The following is a 22,054-nucleotide window of genomic DNA, read 5'->3' as shown; positions in this document are numbered from 1 at the left end:
GTGTAGGATGCCTTTAAAGATTCTCCCTGTCTGTCAGTCTCTAAGATCACATGCAAACACTAAAGGACCAGGGAGGCAACCAGAAAGCACAGCTTATTGAAGTAGCTAAATGAGAAAGATCAGAATAAAATGCTTTGTGAAAAACAAATACCAAAAAAACTGATTGCAGAAGGGAAAGAATGAGAGCTGCTGGTACATTATAGAACCCAAAAGTCCATAATATACACTAAACCAGAATACTTGAACATAGAAACAGAGATTCAAGTTGGCTGACAAAAAAAGGTTCCACCAAACACCAAGTTAGCCTTCTCCAGCCTGGTGCCCTTGAGACGTTTTGGAGTACAACTCCCATGAACGTCAGCCAGCAAAGTGAAGTCCAAAACACCTTGAGGGCACCACTTTGAGGAAGGCAGTGGTAAATTTTCACATTGCCTCTTGTATTCCTTGCCAATTATTGCAGATTTGCAGAGTTGTTACACAAAATGTTAGACTGCATGTGGTTCTATCCTATGCATGGTTTCTCAGAAGTAAGCCACTGGGTTGCATCCAATGAAGTCATTGTTCTCACACTTGTGTAAAGGAACCTCTTCTCCCTTTCTTTCCCTATTGAAGCCTTTCAAATCTGCTCCAGAAGATTGGAGAATCCTCAGAACAGATTTGGGTGTGTGCACAGGATAGTTCTATTTCTTGAGGGAAGACTGCAATAACTTCAGTGGATACAACCTTCTGAGTTCAATGGGAGTTACTTGTTTATATAGAATTGCAGCCTAAGAGTCCCTTAATTCCTCAGCTGGAGAACTAAGAACAATATGGATAAAGTATTGATGCTAAGTAAACAGCTGTACAACCAAACAGAAGGCATTCAGATAAATCATGAAGGAAGTTGAGAATGCAAATAAAGTGTGTCTCAAGCAACAGCCAACAATTCTGCAGCCTTGCAGGTGAGAGAGCAGAGCATTTTCCATTAGCCTGCATGATGATGCCACTATGGTGTTTATTACTATTATGACTCTCATTATATTCATTTACATATCACTTAAGTGCCAAAGTGGCTGTTAAACTGTATACAAATATAAAACCAATTACGGGAAAAATTAAAAACACATAATTAAAATACCCACTAATAATGCTATCAAAACAATAAAATAAACATCCACAATTAAAATGTGCAAAACAAGCTCATTAAAACAGTTAAAACAGCAATTGAAACAAATAGGAAGTTCAGGTCAATAGATTACGGGGTTGCAATTTGAACAGATCTACTGTATCTTTAAGAACCAGCAGGAAGGGCATTCCACAACACTGGTTGCACAAGTGAAAAAAACCTCCATGATACCGCAGGCTGGTATCATTAGTTCCATGGCAAAACTAAGCAGGTTGCTTTTCTTGATCTTAATGTCCTTACCAGGCAATGAAAGGGAAGATTCTTCCTCATGGGCTCGGGTAGCAGCCAGCTAGCCTGCATGCGACAACAACAGAAAGAAACCCACCTTTCTGGTCTGGCCTGATTTGACAATTATTTACCATTGCTTCCCCCCCATCCTATTCTTGCATCATTTTACTCATTGTTTTTTTCCTTCGTATCTGTTGTCTCAGGACTTCATCTTTACATTATAGTAGTGGCAGTGAAGCCCATGTTACTTCTAACTTCAGAACAGTGTGTTGAGTACATTTTAGTCACCAAACATGTTTTTTTCCATACAATTCTATAAAAACACATCTAACCAATTCATTTAGCAATATGCACTTATCACAGGTGATGTTCCCTCCTCCCTTTGTTGGCAGCATCAAAGACTCTAATAACCTGGCAGAAATCACAACTTACTAGAAGCATTACTGCCTGATAAAGCACCTATAAATCAGGAGTGTTATTTATAGCCCTTGCTGGCTGCTGATTCAATATCTTTATCAGACAGTACATACAGTAAGATCAGCACTGGGTTTACTCCCAGATAGCACTAATGGATTGTTTCAGGAGGATGTTGAATGTGATCTATCTGGCCAAACATTCAGAATCATATTGTAATGCCTCAGAACTGGGCGAGCACTAAGCAATGTAGAACCGCAGGATAAAAGCCACTTGAAACATCCTGTGTGTGACAATTACTAAATTTTCTGGCCCTACTGAGTGGAGGAGCTTGCCATGTGGATTGTTCCCAACATGTGGAAATAGACTCAAAAACCCCTAGGATCTCTGGGAAGTGTCATTCTGTGAGGGAGCCTAAGGCTTTCTGACAGAATTGTTAGCTACTTCACCAAACTACAGTTCCCAGGATCCCTTGAGGGGAAAACCATGGCAGTAAATGCCGGAAACCTTGAACAGTAGTATACGAAAATGAACAAATCATCTGATCTGGCATAAGGAAACATCCAGTGTTCCTGTTAGCACATTCTGCTTCTCATTCTCCAAGTCCCCAAAGAGGCTAACAACATATAACAAAATCTCAAATAAGTAAGCTTAAAAGCAAGAGATGACATTAGTTCTTATCTCAGAAGCTTGGTCCATTTCTTAAAGGTCAAACTACACCTTTGGGCTCTCAGAGAAAGCAAAGCGTTTCTAAAATAGTCTGTCTTCAGTGCCCCAAAGAGAAAATCTAACTATAGTAGAATATAGTATAATTTTGGCACTAATTTCTGCATTATTTGCTTCCAGGGGAAAATAATCTCAGAATGAGTGCTAAACTTGTGCTATTTTCTACCAGAGTTCCGGAAGCCGCTTTTGCGTTGTGTGAAAGTTCAAAAATGTGCAAAATAACATGGAAACATGGAAATAGAATAAGCTGCCATGTGAATGCAGTCTTGGTGTACCAGTCATATAAGATACCCAAGACCTATTTATCATTTTGCTGTCTGAGGCATTGAACAAGATGGTGCTCCCCTAATTCCGTAGACAGAAGCTGATTTGTCTAGTAGTTGAAACTTAGTCCAACTACTTGGTGATGGGACAGCACACCTGAGGACAGCAGGCTCAATATGGGGATGCCTAAAGCCACATCCACACCTTACATTTAAAGCACTCTTATACTACTTTAACAGCCATGGCTTCCCTCAGGATTGATAGATAAAACACTAAGAGAACTGTAGCTCTGTGACATCTCTTTAAATGTATGCTGCAGGTGTGTGGTCTGACACACACAAAACTGTCCTCCAACACATTGTTGCTGCTCCCCATATCCTAGTATCTGCTACCTGAGGAAGCCACCTCACTTCTACCTAATGATAGTGCCAGCCATGCATTCGCTCATTTTCCCGGTAAAAGTGCAAAGAACGAACTAAAGAGTCGAAGGTCAATCTTTCTACGGTAATATTATCGATTACCTTCTAAATATGTGTTTAATGGGCCTGACCTAAAAAGAATTACTCCCAGCTGAATAACTGGAACAATTAAGCCCCTGGTTTAGCAACACACTCCCCTCTCTTTACCCCGAAGAATGCATTTGGTCAATTGATGTCTCATGAATGCAAACCTAGCGCTTCATCCATCGATCTGTCAGCCTGCTGTATTTCAAATAGTTTTTCTTCAAAAACACGTTACCTCACTGAAATGTAAGTACTGGAAAGATGCTCTGTTGATACAGTGGTTTTTTTAAGTGAGCACTGCATAATGGGGTCAAATGCTGTATCCATTTCCAGTCTGAATTCATTATGCTAAGGAACCATTGAGCCTGGCTGTTTTTATTCTTCTCCACCCTGACATTGAAAACAATGCAGTAAATTAGATGAAGCTGTCATCTGAAGTTCAGTAATGACTGACTGCCCATTCCTTTATGTGGCTTCAGCGAAGCTCTTTGACCCAATGAGTCCTCTCTGGAGTGAGGTACAAAAACAAAACGGCAAACCCTTAATGCTTTGAAGGCATGTTCTTTTTTAAAAAAAAATCTGGCACACCTTATTAACAGCTTCTCGCAAGCACTCATATTTCCTACAAATTTCCAACCTATAAGTTTTCCATTTAGCTGCCAGTGTTTGCATTTGACAAAGCAAACACATTTCTTGTAACACATTGTGTGGTAGGTGGGCAGAGAATTTGCAAAACATATGTATTGCAGGCTAAAGTTAGCTGAACAGGAACAGATGTTATCATGTCAAACAATCCTAAAAGGCCTGGTTGACTCCAAAATAACAAATGCCAAGGCTACCATTCTTGTGTGTTTGGGGGCAATGCAAAATTAAATACTAAGTTTCCTGGTCAGAAGATAGTTAGTCCTAGTGATGAAATTCAATTCAGTTTGCACTGAAAGCCAAATTTATCAAATTTGCACTTTCCTAAACAACATGATACAAGAAATAGCCATACTTCAAACTTCACACTTATCTGAAAGTTGTAATGAAGTTCTCCAAGTAAACAACATTTAGAAAAAAAGCATATATTAGGTAAATGAAAAATAAATATATTGGTGTAAATAACATACAAAAATGCATTATGTTAGGAAAAATGGCTTGCAAAAATGTGTATATTTGTCTAAACCACATGCAGAGAAACATGCATATTAAAGTCAGTTCTCCACATTTTTGTTTGAAAAATTCTTCAGCATTTCTTTCTTTCTTTCTTATATATGTTCCTTCTTCTTCTCTTCTTCTCTCTCTTCTCTTCTTTTCTTTTCCTTTGATATCCTCTGTTCTGGGCCATTACTGGGGTCACAAAATTACATACCCATGAAGGTGGTAGGTGGAGGGACCCTGGGTCAGAGGCAGGGATGGGAAGATCTTCTGGGGTGAGAGACTGGAGAAGAAAGGAAAGCTCCCAGGTGAGAACTAGGAGGGTCCACCAATTCCTGTGTGAGACAGGAAGAGCTAACTTAAAGGGGACTGCATTTCCCCCCTCTTCCTTTCTTTTTCATAATACAATAAGATAAAAGAAACTAATCTAGATAAAAACCCTTTCATTTTTATCTAGATGAGTTTCTTTTATCTTACTGTATCACGAAAAGACTTTAATATAATATTATGAGAAAAGATACTTCAGCATTTTCATACTAATTTCCCCTGAGGGTTTTTTAAAAAGAAAAAAAAAGAAATGTGGAGAATTGAATTTAATGTTGGAGAAATGAAAAACGGAGAGAAGCAAAACTGTCAGATCCTTCCATTCCTAGACCTAGGCAAGTCCAAGCAAATCACATTCAGGCATCTCCCAAAAAGGGTTTCAAAGAAGTGCTGCAGGCAGAAGTGACCTGCCCAGGAAGGGAGAGATTAGAGCAAAGTCAGGGCTATTTGGGCACAGCGGCAGAAGTACCGGTACCAGATTGGCTCCACTGGTGCACCACAGCCTTGTCCCTCCCGCTTTCAGTAAGCATCAGTACAGTAATGTCATGCCAGGAGGCTAATGCTGAGACTTCTACCTCACTAGGGAAGCCAGTTCTGGCTGTGGGCAAGTGGTGCAAGCAAGACAGAAACACAATCTCTGGCTGTCCAGGCATCCTCCTCCCTCTAGACAACACCCACACATTAGACCAGGCATAGGCAAACTTGGCCCTCTAGTTTTGGGACTACAATTCCCATCATTTCTGGCCACTGGTCCTGTTAGCTAGGGATCATGGGAGTTGTAGTCCCAAAACACCTGGAGGGCCGAGTTCGCCTATGCCTGCATTAGACACAAGGAAGGAAGTGGAACCACACTCCAAATGCCCCTGCTCCTGCTGCCCCTGTCCTCTTCTTAGTTTGCTACGTAATTTTCTCCCTACCACCTTCTGCTTTCCATGCTGGTTTCCCCATAATTCCCCACAACTTCCCACAGCCTCACATTTTGACATCCTTCTGCTTCCAGCAGCTCACACCTTCACTTTATCCACGAAGGTTCTGGGGAATGTTCCTTTTTGTCATTTCGTAGTCTGACGCGGGTGAAATTAGTATTAAGCCCTATCTTCCTGCTGCCTTCCCTTTTTCTTCTTTAAGCATCCCCACCTGATGCATAATTCAGACAAAGTGTCAACTCACAAGCATGAAGACTTTAAAAATGAAAATTAAAAGTTACCCCTTTTGATTAACCTTTGTGTCGTGGATTTGAAAATTAATGATAATAATTACACTCGTTTCCATGTTAAGAGAGCAATAACTCGTTTTACAGCACTTGGGTGCCTGGAGCTCCGTTGTTTACTTACAATGGAAGTTTTTTATGCTTGATATTCTCTCAGGCCACTTTAATATTTTACAGGTACACCTACATGAGTAAATGAGACAATAGAGAACAAAAGCCAGGCCATTGTATCAACTACACTCCTACCTGCTAGCTGTTCTGTGCCTTTGACACTCAAGACTTTAAATAGAAGGGTGACATTTAGGCTAAATGTACTTTAATTTGGGGAATAAATAAAGCAAACCCTTTATTTCCAAACATCTTTATTTCCCTCCAGTATATTCAATTTCCTTTGCACTTGAATGTGAAACTTCCAAGTTAAGCAAAGTTGTCAGAGCCAAATTATAAGAAAGTACCTACAAAAGATTAGAATCAAATGAAGAGTTCTTTTGCACAATCTGTCCAACATAGTAGAAAGTGACCTTTTGTCCGGGGATGGATCATTTCCTAGTACTTCATAGGCTGTATTAGAACTTTTGTGAGTCAGAGGACCACCTCTAAATTGCACATTTCAGAAGCACATAATTAAATCTTCTCACAAGCAGGGATCATGCTGGCAATTTGCATCCAAATCTGTCAGAAAATAAGAAAGGTTACTGACATAGGGCGTTATGCAATTAAGCAGGTCCACTAGCACAAAGACTGCACTATGGAAATTCCCCGCCCTCTCTCCACAAGTACCACCCTGAAGCCCCTAAATATGTTCTGTGGGGTTTCCCCAAACTCCCAAAGCAGATTTAGGTATCACATGGAGAGAGGAAGGGCAGGGAAGTTTCATTGTGCAGCTATAAGTCCTTGTTATACCTAGTACGGGGTGGCCAACTCCCAAGAGACTCTGATCTACCTACAGAGTTAAAAACTGGGAGTGATCTACCCCATTTTGGGGGGTTCAGGTCAAAGCTGTTGAGTTTTTTTAAGGAAGGGAAGCCTTGTTTTTTGGGGGTTAGGTCAAACTTGTTGAGCTTCTTTTAAGAGGGAGGGAGGCCCATTTTTGTTTAGGGTTTCAGGTCATAGTTTAGCTTTTTTTAGGGAGGAGGAAAATTTTGGGTGAGCTTTTTTTAGGGGTGCCAGTGATCTAGCAGTGATCTACCACAGACATCCAGTGATCAACTGGTAGATCACAATCTACCTGTTGGACGTGCCTGACCTAGTAGAACTGTAAAAATGGAAGCAGGCCCTCCACCCACACATATTTGTCTCTGCTTTAATTTTGCATGCTTAATCCACTCTGAAGGACCTTGTATACTGGAAAAGTCATACATTTTAGCTGCTCATCCTTTTCTTAACATATCTGTGGATTTGGCAAGTGTCAGGTTGCATTTGACTTAGGTGCTCTTAGGATTTGGCAAGTGTCAGGTTGCATTGACTTAGGTGCTCTGCTCATAAAACTTTCCCATCAGTGGAAAAGGGAAGTGACTTTCACAGGTCTCCTTTTCCCTCAGCAGACCCTTTATTGCTCAGAAAGTAGCTCTGAAGGCTTGGGAGACTCTCTGGAGCAGCATGAGAACTGGTCTAGGGAGCAGCACAGAGCAGAGCATAAAATGCTGCCCAGGCGCCCATATGGTACTCCTGTCTCCACTAGATTCCAGTCCCCTCAGCAAGAGGATGGTGGTCTTGTGTTCGCAAAGAGCTGGTTGGGAATCCATGCCATTGCACTTCTACATTCTAAAACTGTTTTCCTTCAAATGTGAAAAAATATCAAATGCTTGACTTTAGGCAGGCTTAGTCAATACATGCTCAAACTAAGAAAACTCTGAACATAAGAAATTGAATATGCAAATGTATCAAAGCTGCATGAGAGAACCTTTCAAAATAAGAACTTGAGCATTGTGGCCTAAGCCAAGATAAGTGGTTTCATGCGAATTTGAATGTATTAAACATAACAGAAAGCAAAAGGAGAAACTACTGAAGAAGCCCGTCATATGGGCGAAACAGGTGAAAAACGCCGGCAGCCTGTCTATTATTGACACTTCGTTCGACCTGTTCCCACTTTGCTGACCGCTACATAGCCTCAAAGACCATAAAGACTGGTTTGCCTTTCGGTATTTATTTGTATATGCTATCTGCTTGACGTTTGGTTTTGGCTTCTGTGTCAGCGTTTGTATATGGTTCTCTTATTGTGTTCTTTTTGTACTAATAATACTCAATTGAAACTGGTTTGAATCTTGTGCCCTTGCATGCTGCTTGTATTGCATTGGACTTTTGAAGAAATTGGCAGCATTAGCCCATTATTTCAGTTTTTGACTTTAGACAGGAGCATGACCTGGTCACACCATTAGCCCTCCTGGCCTATAACTGTCTACTCTGACTGGCAGTGACTGTATGGGAAAATGCCATTCGGCTGTTGCTGGACTATAATTCCCATCACTCTGACAATTGGCCATGTGGTTGGGGCTGATGGAAGTTCAAGTCCAACAACATCTCTGTAGGGCCAGGAGTCAGGAGAACTGTTGATAGGGCACATTCTTGCTGACACAGCTGCAGAGCAGTGAACATCAGGCACATCCACTTCTGATTTCCCTTGTCCTCCTGGTCAGTTGTAGTACAGTGGTACCTCGGGTTACAGACGCTTCAGGTTACAGACTCCGCTAACCCAGAAATACTACCTCAGGTTAAGAAATTTGCTTCAGGATGAGAACAGAAATCGTGTAGTGGCGGCGCGGCGGCGGCAGGAGGCCCCATTAGCTAAAGTAGCACCTCAGGTTAAAGAACAGTTTCAGGTTAAGAACGTACCTCCAGAACAAATTAAGTTCTTAAACCAAGGTACCACTTTACATTTGCAACCTGGAATAGGTTCACACAGAGAGTCTGGAGTACAGCGCCGAGAGAGTTTAGAACTCTTTCATTACAGTTTTCCTTCTAGCAAATAATCCATCAAGTGTAGTATGTCAGTTGTGGTGAAACCCAAGCATTCTCTTTTCAATATCCCTTCTTAGTGCTCCCACGGTTGCAGTTAAACTTTTGTAAAGTGAAAATGCTCATTACTACCAAGAGGAAGAAACGCTTAAGACACATAACCTTTTTAGGTGCCACAATCATCTTAATCGTACCATCTCACATAGCCCCTTTTACTATTGCATTTACTATCTGTTCTAAAACTAGAAATTGGCTCAGGGCATGCTGCTGTCCTTTAATCTTTATTAGGAAGTAATATAATAGGGGAAATAATGAGGTGCTGCCTGACTTTGTGTCCTACACAAACAAATGGCTACATCTCATCTCCTTTGGCCTGTACACAAAGTCTCAGACACAGTTTCTTATGGTACAATCTGAGTTGATAAAACAGAGCAAAGATACTTGGGGGGAAATTATGTAACCAGAAAACCATGCAAAAAAAGGTTTTTGGTTGTTTATTTTAAGAACTGGATGTTAAATCTGAACTTTGTTCATTAGCCAAATGTGTAGGAGGCATCCTGCACAGAATACTAATGGTGAATTGTATCTTAGGAGTAAGAAGACTCTGACAATCGCTGCTATAATAAAACAAAACTTTATTAGCTTCCTTCAGGATCAGCAAGCATTATGAAAGCTTTAGTCATATATTCCCTGTCTAGTTCTCTGCTTCACAGATTGAAATGTTCCAGAGGTGTTCTAGCACTCTAATGCTGATTACCAAATGCTGCTTTGAGGCCCAGCAAAGCACACAAAACATGCTACTTTGTGTTGTGTGAGTGTGCCTTTAGGTTGCCAGCATTGTGAGGTAAATTTAAGAGCCAAGACAAAGGCCCCATCTGCACTATACGTTTAAAGTAGTAGTATACCACTTTAAACAGTTATGGTGTTCCCCAAAGAATACCAGGAACTGTAGTTTGTTAAGGGTGCTGAGAGTTCTAAAAAGGGTAAAGGGACCCCTGACCATTAGGTCCAGTCACGGACGACTCTGGGGTTGCAGCGTTCATCTTGCTTTATTGGCCGAGGGAGCCGGCGTACAGCTTCTGGGTCATGTGGCTAACTTGGCAAAGCCGCTTCTGGCGAACCAGAGCACCGCACGGAAACGGCATTTACCTTCCCGCTGTAGCGGTACCTATTTATCTACTTGCACTTTGACGTGCTTTCGAACTGCTAGGTTGGCAGGAGCTGGGACCGAACAACGGGAGCTCACCCCGTCACGGGGATTCAAACCGCCGACCTTCTGATCAGCAAACCCTAGGCTCTGTGGTTTAACCCACAGCACCACCCACGTCCCTGAGAGTTCTTAGGAGACCCCCTATTTCCAGGGCTACCTTTTCCGGAATGATTTAACAGTCAAGCCCTCTTTACAGAGCTCTGGGAATAGTAGCTCTTTGGGGAAATAGGGGGTTTATGTTGTCAACCTCCTTGCAAGGGCATTGCTATTATAAGAAAGAATGACCAAAGTCCATCTAGAGGGCTGCCATACTAAACCACTTAGTAAATTAGCTACCCCATCTGTTTGTGTTCCTCAGACTTAAGCCACTTCTTAAGCTGATCTATTACAGAACGTGGGTGGCTTGGTGCTCAACCACAAATCCTCAAGATTTTGAATGGCATCCATCTTTGTACATTGAGAGTGCACAGGCAGCTACTGGGAAGAGGAGGGCAGGGGAAAGTTCCATAGTAGAAGCAGAACCTCGTTTGTGTGACTGGGATGCCAGCCCAGGGTGCAATTCTGTGATTCTGAAATCACAAATCATATCTGATAAAAACAGTTGTGAAAACTTGAGATTGAGTTCAAGATGGCGCTGAGGTAAGACGTGCTTATCGGTGCTCTTCGGACCTTTTTTTAATCATTACATTTTTAACTTAATTGACCCTCTGGATGCCAACTCTACCTCCTGGAAACAACTTTAAAGATTTCAAAGACTTTGAAGCACTTTACATTTGCTGCCGGTTCCCTGCTATAACAACGCTCTGAGAGCTTTGGCCCAGCTCCAGCCTGCTCCCTGTCTCGCTCTTATCAGCCGGCCGGCCAAGGTTGCCAGAGAGGGGAGAATGCTGCTGCTCTAATCGGGGAGAGGTGAGAGCAAAAGCTGGAGAAAAGGCTTGGCAGGAGGACGTTCTGTGGGTTTGTTTAAAGCCTGGATAAGACATTCCCTGTGCCTAACCCCAGCAAGATCCCCCTTCGTTACTACCTCATTTTATGGTGAGCTGGCGTGCCGAACAGAGTTGTTGGAGCTGCGAGACTGCGACCTGCCGGTAAGCAAGTCTATGCGGAGGTGAGGAGGAGAAGCTGCGGTGGTTGCAGCAAAGTTTGCTCCCTTTCTCTGAGCCCCCGTCACCCCCCTGGTTGTTGTTTTTTTAATGAACTTATTTTAAATTTAAATTTTAATAAACTCATTTTAAATTTGGGTCGATCATGGGCTGCAGCAAGCGTTTGAGGGAGAAGGAAGAGCCTTTGCCCCTCCCTAAGCCAAAGTTAAAGAGAACAGACCTGCAAAGGGGCAAAGGAGGGAGTGGCCAGGCAAATTCTCAGGCTGAAGTAGAAACCTACAACCGCTTTCTCCCTCTGGAAGACCTTGAAACATCCCATACCCTGAAGGCACAGTGCTCTTTCTCTCAATCAAGAGTCCAAATGAGTACACCAAAAATCAAGCAGACCCTTTTGGCCGAGGAAGCAATGCCAGACCCAGCGGAATGCCTCAGAAGTGAGCAGTTGCATTTGATTATCAGGACTCTTCATTGTATTTTTAAAAAAATGGATGCAATATCCTTACAAGTATCTAACCTCATGCAGAAAGTTGGGAACCCTGAACCCAATCCATTACAAAGTCTACCCTATGAAAGAAAGCCTCCAGTTGACCAACCCCCTAAAGTTGAAAACAGGAGGAAGCATAAATACTGTTCAAATAACCAATTAAATAAACAAGTGTTAGTCCTGCATCCAAAGAAAATCTGCCTTTCAATTTGGAATGGAACAAGAAAATGGCTAAATTTAGAAGGGGCAAAGGATTGTTTAAGCAAAATTTTAAAGATCAAGCACCAACAAATTGACCTACATGCGGTGCTTCCTCTCTTACAGCGAGATGGCCTCCTTAAAGTGATACTAGCCTTTCATTCCTCAGAGATTCCTTTTGAAATAGTGCGTCGGAAAAAGACTTTAGCTACAATTAACATCATCCCTACGAGGGTGTTTGTGGACAACACGATTAAACCTCTATTATGCAGAATTGCCGGAAATACTCCTCCAAGAGCAGAATGCCCTATCATATCAAGAAATGAGATTGACACCCAATCTTCCCAGTCAAATCTACCCCCTCTCCGAACATCTGAGGGGCCTGATCCTGATAATCTGCAAACATCCCTGGATGAAAATGCGCTTATCATCTCCTTTGGTGACCTCCCGCTGAAAGAGCAAGCAGAAACAATACAGAGACTTGATATGCTCAAATCACAATTTCTGCAAGTACATAATAAAATTAAGAACCAAAATAATCTGGTTGCAACGTGTCTGTTGGAAACAGATGACCTCCTTCAATTTAGCCCAATACCTAAATCTATGGTTGCTCGGCAAGCTCCAGTGATGCAGGCGATGCCTGAAATGAACACTGTCCTGCGAGAGGCTTCTCCACCACCCTTACAAATAAATCTTGACCCACTTTCTCTGGAGATCCCAGTGATGGAGGATGTCCCTACCCACCGACATGATCCAAATTATCCTTCGACGCATTCTTCTATGCCGGATCTTGAACCTTCTTCTACATCAGATAAAATAACATCTAACCTACAAATGAACATTCAAAGGAGCTCTCTTTCAATATCTGGCCCACCAAGGGGAACTCGGTCACCCCAACAAACACGGGATGATCCTACTACTATATTACAAGACTTTAGGGAGGATTTGATTGAAGATCCGATGGGCCATATAAATAAAATTATCCAACCTCCAAAGGAAATTCCAGTTAGTGGTACTACCTCTGCTGACCCTTTCTTCACTCCCCTGAGTAATGCCCCTTTACATCTATCAACTTTTTCTGAAAAGCTGATTATTCCAGGCCAAGGAGTTACCTCTAGTGGAACGAGCGTACCAACCTCGCAGCTAAATCATCCCAACAAATCTATTCTGCTAGGATGTTCTGCTCGGTCGCTACCCTCCCAAAGAAAAATTACAGATTTTTTGGGGGCTGAAATTCCCCTCAACTCAGAGCCCCTTCCCCACCTGAATTGACTATCAAATAACCAACCTAAATACCCCCCTATGCTATTTTTATGTTGGAACATCGCAGGGTGGAGAGGGAAGAAATTCGATCCTGACTTCTTGAAATTTATAAACTCATTTCAGATAATCCTCCTACAAGAAACCTGGGAAGAGGAGGCGATTGAGATAAATGGTTACGATCTTATTTCACTTCCAGCATGCCCCTCTCCCAAAGGTGGACGTTCTAGAGGGGGCCTGACGATAGCCATCTCCCTCAAACTACAGGCAAAACTCACGCTTGTAAAATTATTTCCTCCCTACGCTATCACAGGCTTGATTTCAGGAGGAAAATTTGAGTTACTGATTACAAATGTTTACTTCCCCCCTGGGGGCCAACTGTCAGATCTCCATCTTAAATGGGAAACCCTCGAGGATCATTTATCTTCCTGTTACACCAAGTACCCGAACGTCCCCTCAGTATTGGGTGGTGACTTTAATGCTCGTACAGGTGCAAATTGGGAGGCTCTAACCAAGGACAAGTGGTGGGTTCCCTCTGGCCACCAAAACCTGGACCTATTTCCCCTTGCACAGAGACTATCGAAAGATGATAGAGTGAACAAAGCGGGTGTTCTTCTGTATCAACTAATAATCCGTCTAAACCTAATTATTTTAAATGGTAATTGTCCCCCTGATATTCCTGGCGAATTCACCCATTTGAGTACAATCTCAAACAGTGTTCTCGATTACTTAATAGTCTCTAGGGATTTATTCTCAAATTTTCTTTATTTTAAAATAGAAAATGTTCAGCTAAGCGACCACCTCCCCTTGGTTGCCAAACTCTCCTTGGATTGGCAGCCGGTTGAGACTATGCATCCCACACATTTGGGAATAAATGCTGTCGCCCAAGTGAGAGGAATAAAATGGTCCGTAGTCCAGGCCCAAAAATATATGGAATTCTTCCAAAAAGAAATAGTTCAAATTGATATCGTTCCCACGTTAGACTCATCTGAATATAACAATACTTTGAATTTATTTTCCTCATTCATGGAAGATTTTACGTCCTTTTTTACAATACCAGCACATCGGGTAAATCGGATTCATTTTAAGGCTGGTGCTCCTTGGTTTAATCTACAATGTAAGCAGGCTAGATCTTACCTTTGTGCCATTTATAATGATTACAAGTCATCTGGTGCTTTAGTATTGCCTCCGAATTATCAGCAAGCAAAAACTGCATATAAGCAGGTACAGAAAATTGCCAAATATGAGTGGCAAAAAAATCGATGGCAGGCGCTAATTGCTGCCTCCCGATCTCAAAGTTCACGGGAATTCTGGCATCTGGTTAATAGAAGATCAAAGAAGTACCCTTTGACAGTTATCCCTGCCCCGGTTTGGGAATTATTTCTAAAGAAATATTTTTCGTTGACAGAACCTTCTACTCATTCTTCTGATGATTTAATCAAGCACCTACCCATCTGGCCAAATACTGAACCGGATGAAATTTTAGACTTAATCTCCAAACTAAAAACTGGTAAAGCCCCCGGGCCCGATCTGGTCCCAGCGGAGGCCATAAAACTTCACCCTGCCTGGTGGGCAAAAATTCTTGCTGTTATTTTCGATGCTATAAATGCCACTGGTCTCGTACCAAAAACGTGGAAGGATGCCATCATAGTCCCAATCTATAAAAAAGGTTCCCCAGACGATCCGGGGAACTACAGAAATATCAGTCTTTTGTCAATTATTGGGAAAATATATGCACGTTTTCTTTTAACCAGACTTGTTCAATGGTCCGATGAAAACCAGCTGATTGGCCCTGAACAAGCTGGATTTAGACCAAATCATTCAACTACGGACCATGCAATAGTTCTGTATCATTTAGCTCGGAAATATTCATTCCCAACGCGAGGCCAGCTTTGTGCGGCCTTAATAGATCTAAAGGCCGCGTTTGATAGTATACCTAGAAGGTTATTATGGGAAAAACTGGCACGCTGGGGCATAGATGGAAGGCTACTGTGGCTGATGATTCAACTCCATGAGGGGTCGGCTGCCAGGGTGAGGATCACTCCTGCTGGTGACCTTACAAATCCTGTATCTATCAATAGAGGAGTCAGACAGGGGTGTATTTTAGCCCCTTTCCTGTTTAATTTATTTATCAGTGACATGAGGGCACCCTTAGCCGAATCCCAACTAGTCATCCACGCCCCCCGCCTGGCAAATTATAGATGTCCATTGCTGTTATACGCGGATGATGCCGTGATTCTCTCTTTCTCGAGAGTCGGACTTAGGAGGGCCCTTAAAATTTTTGCTTCATATTGTAAATCAAATTTCCTTACTATAAATCAAGCCAAATCAAAGGTTTTAATTTTTTCAAGAAGTCGGAAAACCTATAAGTGGGAACTGGAGGGGAAACCCATTGAACAGGTTCACAAATTTCAATATCTGGGTGTCTACTTCCAGTACAACATGGGCTGGAAGGCACATATCGCATATACCCTAAATAAGGCCAAAGCTCTTTCGTTCGCACTGTTGCGCTTTTTCTTTTCTGACGGAGCTCTTCATGTCCCATCAGCCTTAAAGGTATATAATGCTAAAGTGATCGCGACAATGGCCTATGCTGCCCCGTTATGGGGGGCCTCTGTAAACCTGATGTCCTTGGAGATAGTCCAAAATCAATTTCTGAGACGTCTATTAAAACTGCCCCAGTGTGTGAGCAATTCAGCCATTCGCTTAGAATTAAAAATCCCTTCTCTAGAAAACGCCCTATGGAGGCGTATTTTTTGTTATTGGTTGTCCTTGCGACACAGACTTTCAAAACTCTATCTTATCCAATGTCTCTGGCGAGACAAATTCGCTAGCCCATGGGCAGAGAAGATACATACAAAAATCGTGTCCTATGGACTGTCTCCATCGGACCTATTGAAACTAGATCTCGCCTCGGCCAAAAGAACACTTACGCAAAAACTAGATGAGTTTGATCTCCAACAAAATGTCATAATGGGAAGTGGTACATGCTCACCGCTGAATCTTGGTATACGGCTTACACCGCAGATTCCATCTTATTTGTCATCTTTATCTGTTGCGGCCCACAGATTTGCTTTTACTAAAGCAAGATTTAACGTTTTTCCATCCAACGTTATGGGCAATAGGTTTACTAAAGGACAAATTTCAGCATTATGTGCATGTGATAACAGAACTATAGAATCTCTCCATCATATATTATTCTGTTGTCCCTTGCACACGGACTCCCGGACCAGATTTCTACTTCCCTTAATAACAGAAAGTTTGACTGAGAACTTGGAGTCTCAGTTAACATATCTGCTACAAGACAGCAACCCTAGCAGAACACTGCTAGTAGCAAGATATTTGGTTACAGTTCTCTCATACAAAAGGAAAAATGGTTTACTTCATGATTACTGAAAATCTGTTCTATTACCCGATTTATAGCGGAAACTTGTCGAAACAAACGTACTGTTCCATCTATTTTATCCAAGGAATTATTGCAAATTATATCTGTTTATATGTATTGAATTTTTAAGTCCTTTTTAAACTTTATTTACTCTTGCTTTATTTTATCCTGTCTTGCCCAGTGTTTTTGTACATTGTGTTGCATAAGATTATATTGTGGGCCTTTGGCCGTAATAAAGATTTCATTCATTCCATACTTTATAGTCATATTCAATTACCTGGAAAATACTGGGTGGAGCACAAACCTCGGAGTGTCTAGGTTCTTTGCCACATGTTGAAAAGCTTTTTTCCTGGTCTAGTGGTGCTGGAGGAGACTCTTGAGAGTCCCATGGACTGCAAGAAGATCAAACCTATCCATTCTTAAGGAAATCAGCCCTGAGTGCTCCCTGGAAGGACAGATCGTGAAGCTGAGGCTCCAATACTTTGGCCACCTCATGAGAAGAGAAGAATCCTTGGAAAAGACCCTGATGTTGGGAAAGATTGAGGGCACTAGGAGAAGGGGACGTCAGAGGACAAGATGGTTGGACAGTGTTCTCGAAGCTACGAACATGAGTTTGACCAAACTGCGGGAGGCAGTGCAAGACAGGAGTGCCTGGCGTGCTATGGTCCATGGGGTCACGAAGAGTCGGACACGACTAAACGACTAAACAACAACAGTGTCTTTTCATTTTTTTAAAGTCTATCATAATGGAATAGTCAACACCTATTTCCCATCTTAGCTGAGGTGTGAACAAGGTAGGAATTTTATTCACCCTAGTAGTATCTATATGCTATAGCTGAGAGAGCACACAGATAATTTAAAAAATATGTGCTCTTTGACAATAAACAGGCTTTCAAATCTCTGGAGCTTTTTCCTCTCGGCTTCCATGTACACTCAATTTATTCAGAATTAATATATGTTAGTAATCTTGGGAGGGATGGGAAATGGTTACTCAATTCCCCATCTAGCCTTGCAGAGTATTTGTCTTCTTCCATTTACAGGTGAGGAGGATTTTTCAAACCCTTTTATAAAGTCCCAGTTATTCCCCATTCACACAGTCTGAAGAACAAAAATAAGCCATATGGGATGGTAGCTCGGGCACTTGACAGCCTTTTAGCAGTTCTTTATTTTCCACAATCACACCAGAAATTCCCAGCCGTACAATCTGGAACAAGGCTGTTTCTGTCTCTTTCAAGTCTGACCTATCAAAGAGCCAATTACTTGAGAGCACATAATAACTGAAAAATAAGCAGCACGTCAAGGAAATAACGAATTCTAAAAATAATTTGGGCAATAGGTCTTGCCTTGGTAGTTTGTTTAAATGACAGATAAACACACACACAAGTGGATTGTGAGCGATGACAATGAAATGAATTACCATGCTACAACTAAATGTTCTCTTTGTGTGTGTTTTCAATTTTTTTTATAGAAAAGTACACTGCCAACTGCAACTTAGCATTTTCCCCTTTAGTTCCATATATGTGTGCTAGAAACTCTTTTTTCTATTAAGTAGGTAGGTGCAAGTTAAATGAAACGCTCCCATTTTTTTCTGAAATTTTGGGGAGTTGCTACTTTGCTTGGTTATGTAGATGAAATGGCCACAAGGCTATTGCTTCCTGGACACCCCGGAATACCTTGGGAGTGACACACCATATTAGTAACATCAACAATATCAGAAGACTAACTAATATCCCTCTTCCCTCTAGAAATTGTGGCTCTTTGTGGCGAATAGGGGTCTCCTAACAACTTTCAGCGCCCTTAACAAACTTCAACGTGCAGAATACTTTGGCAGAAGCCATGATTGCTGAAAGTGGTACCGTGTTTCTCCGGAAAAAAGACACCGTCTTATATTTATTTTTCCTCAAAAAACAAAACAAAACAAAACACTATGGCTTATTTTCAGGGGATGTTTTATTTTTTCCCTCCTCCTCCTGCTGCGGCCGGCATTGCTGCTGCGCCTATCACTATGTCTTATTTTCGGGGTATGGCTTATATTCCTTGAATGCTTAAAAACCCTGCTACGGCTTATTTTATGGCTATGTCTTATTTTCGGAGAAACAGGGTATAAAAACTATTCTGAAAATGCTTTTTAAAAAAGAAAAAAGAAAGTATTTTTTTAAATGCATTGAATTTTCCATAAGGCTTGCCATCTAGTGTCACATTATATATAGCACTTAAAACACACTTAAACCGTTTTATTTGCAGCTGTATAGCTGAGTCCCTGGGTTGTCTAAAAAGTACACGTGGGCAGGTGAGTAACGAAATAACTGCCTCACAAATCCATAAGGTCCTCAGCTTCAGACATTTCTTGTGCAGTTGATAAAGACTGATAAATTAAGATGATTTCCTACTGTGCAAGAAATCACCGGAACTCAATTCTGGCACCTCTCAGGTGGGTGCCATTGCCATTATAAGAGAACAGGGGAGGTGTTCTTGGTGAGTTCCGGCACCTCTTTTTCTAGAAAAATAGCACTAATTCTATGGTTTAGTAATAAGGCTAAGATTGCAGCATCTTCAAAAAGTGGGTCAGAATCACTTCTAACCATTTCCATTTAATATCTTGCCTTCTTCAGAGTGAACAAATAACCAGCTTGTCCTTCCCCAACCTCTGTCAACTGCATAAAAATGTCCCTATTAATTGCATTTCATTGGTTCTGCAGTATGTACAACCGTAGCCAAACTAATACAGCTTCGAGAATCTGAAAACATCCCCAGCTGCATACATAGGGAAAGCAACTTATTCAAATTTGTCATGAAGTGGGCTGTATTCCATTTTCTCAGCTTGTTTGGAGAGCCAGGAAAATATCTTTTGCATTAGCACTGCTGTGGAAAGTGCTAATGGAAACCCATTGTGTTTGTGTGAAAGGGAAGATGATCATTTTAAAATGTCATTGCACCAGGAGAGGCTTGTGTTTTTCCCCATTGCAGGCAGGGTCATATTGAGTAAAAGTATTATTGTGTGCCCCAAGAGGGAGCTTGTTGTTTAAACTGAGGGAGAGTGGTTTGGGGATTTAGTGCCTGAAAACCAAGAAGTCTGTTAAATAATGAGGGCATCATTAATGAAGAACATTTATTGCCTTGTGGGTTTCTAGTTCTGGTTTTTTTTTATCTCCTGCAGCAGTAAAACTAAAAGGCCCTTGAAGAAGTTCCATGTCCTCTTTTTTTTACATACATATTTGATACAAATGTACATTTCATATCTAACTGGAGAAAACATCGACTGAGGTGTTTTCAGTGGTTAGCCTTCCACATCTTCTTGTAATGTTTATGCACAAGTAATTCCATTCAGCATATATCCTTTCAAATTGTTAACATTTCTGTTTGCAGCCCTGCCTCTTTCACGGCTTCCTGTTGATTGTGCTTGAAGGATTAGAGATTCATAGCCTCTTGAATAGGCACTCTTAATTGCCCCAATGTCAGTTTCTGTTCCATGAGAAGAGGCAGGTTATACGTAGTTACTTGTTTCCTTAGTTTTTCATTTTGCTGTTTTTATAATGCAATAGTGATATTACGCTTAAAATTAATGCAAGGAAACTAACAATTATAGCCCTGTCTGTCACGATAAGAACAGAAAATGGCAGTGGACCAATTGAGACTGTTTAAGGGACAATGCAAAGGTTACTCATCACAACTCCCCTTCTGTCTGCAATCTGAAGCTTTAAGCTTCAATAGTTCTCCGCCTGTCCAAAATGAAAATGTGGGTGTTGCAACTTTATTTTATTGTTGTTTAGTCGTTTAGTCGTGTCCGACTCTTCGTGACCCCATGGACCATAGCACGCCAGGCACTCCTGTCTTGCACTGCCTCCCGCAGTTTGGTCAAACTCATGTTGGTAGCTTCGAGAACACTGTCCAACCATCTCGTCCTCTGTCGTCCCCTTCTCCTAGTGCCCTCAATCTTTCCCAACATCAGGGTCTTTTCCAAGGATTCTTCTCTTCTCATGAGGTGGCCAAAGTATTGGAGCCTCAGCTTCACGATCTGTCCTTCCAGGGAGCACACCCAAAATAAGCACAAATCAGGTATGAAGGCAGGGCGGGAGAGATGGGAGAGCAACACAGAAAACTCTTGGCAACACCAAATTGAAAATGTGCATTTTTAATAAAAGTTGACTAAAAAAGGAAGGAAACTGGAAATAAAAGGGTAGCGTGGAAGCAACCACTGATCACATTGTTCAATGTATTATTGGGGAGAATGAAGATACCTAAGAGTGCCCCTTTAAAGTAGTTTAACAGCACAATCCTGAGCATACTTAGAATTGCGTGCTTACAGGTATGTCTTCTACATCAGTGTTTCCCAAACATGGGTCGCCAGCTGATGTTGGACTACAACTTCCATCATACCTAGCTAGCAGGACCAGTGGTCAGAGATGATGGGAATTGTAGTCCAAAAACAGCGCAAGACCCAAGCTTGGGAAACACTGTTCTACATAATCACACAAGCCAATTTAAAGAACCACACAATTTAACTGTTAGTTGTTGAGTACAATAAAGATGCAAAGGTCTTTCAGAATCAATTTTTTAATTACGAACTCGTATTTTGCATCATGAAGCACAATATGTATGCAGAAAGTTGAAATTTTAGATCAAAGGTAAATTTTAAAAATATGAAATGCACACTACTACACTGCTGCTTTCTGACAGGGTGAGCCCCTGTTGCTTTGTCCCAGCTCCTGCCAACCTAGCAGTTTGAAAGCATACCAGTGTGAGTAGATAAATAGGTACTGCTGCATCAGGAAGGTAAACAATGTTTCCATGTGGTCTGGTACTTGCTACAGTGTTCCGTGTGCCAGAAGCGATTTAGTCATGCTGGCCACATGACCCAGAAAGCTGTCTGTGGACAAACGCCAGCTCCCTCGGCCTGAAAGCAGAGATGAGCACCGCACCCCATAATCGAATTTGACTGGACTTAACCATTTTTGAATTCTAAGTATGTTCTCTAATTCCTTTAGCACTCATTAAATATGGAGTCTAACTATAGTTTCCTACTTTCCAGTTGGTTTGTCCATATCCACTTCCCCTTGAATCGTACATGCTCCTGGTAGGATGCTTCTGAACAAAAGATTTCAGTAATAAACAAAATGCCAGTATTTTGAATCTAGGTTACATGGAATAAAACCGCATTTGAGTACAGTAAAAGCTGTGGTTAGACATATAACTGCTTGCCCTCCCCCCAAAGTCATTATGGAGACTTTGTTGCTAACAAATCCTTGTCCAAATTTATTTTATCATCTGCTTCTAGCTCCAACAAAACAGGCTTTCCTCTTCATGTCCCTTCTTCAGTGTTTATGGCTCCAGTTTATATTTCTTACGCTGTTCTGGTTGCTTCATATTAGCACAAATTTAAATCATAGTACAGAACTGAACTCGTTACAAACATTCTTTTCTGGTACACACAAAAGCATGTCAGCTACAAATATCACTAAGATTCTGTTCCAAAGACATACCATTT

At 41.5% G+C, this 22,054-nt stretch overlaps 1 long non-coding RNA gene across 1 annotated transcript in view; it reads right to left on the bottom strand.

The window, feature by feature from the left end:
- Positions 1 to 1,482, bottom strand: part of LOC148685666 (uncharacterized) — a 31,850-nt gene extending 30,368 nt beyond the window's left edge. Inside the window, exon 1 of the long non-coding RNA XR_015950230.1 lies at positions 1,406 to 1,482. This is a non-coding gene — a long non-coding RNA (uncharacterized LOC148685666). The remainder of the gene's footprint in view (positions 1 to 1,405) is intronic.
- Between the last annotated feature and the right edge of the window lie 20,572 nt (positions 1,483 to 22,054).

This window comes from Zootoca vivipara, chromosome 5 (genome assembly GCF_965207765.1).
Source record: "Zootoca vivipara chromosome 5, rZooViv2.hap1.1, whole genome shotgun sequence".
Classification (NCBI taxonomy): domain Eukaryota; kingdom Metazoa; phylum Chordata; class Lepidosauria; order Squamata; family Lacertidae; genus Zootoca; species Zootoca vivipara.
This window is presented reverse-complemented; position numbering and strand designations above follow the sequence as displayed.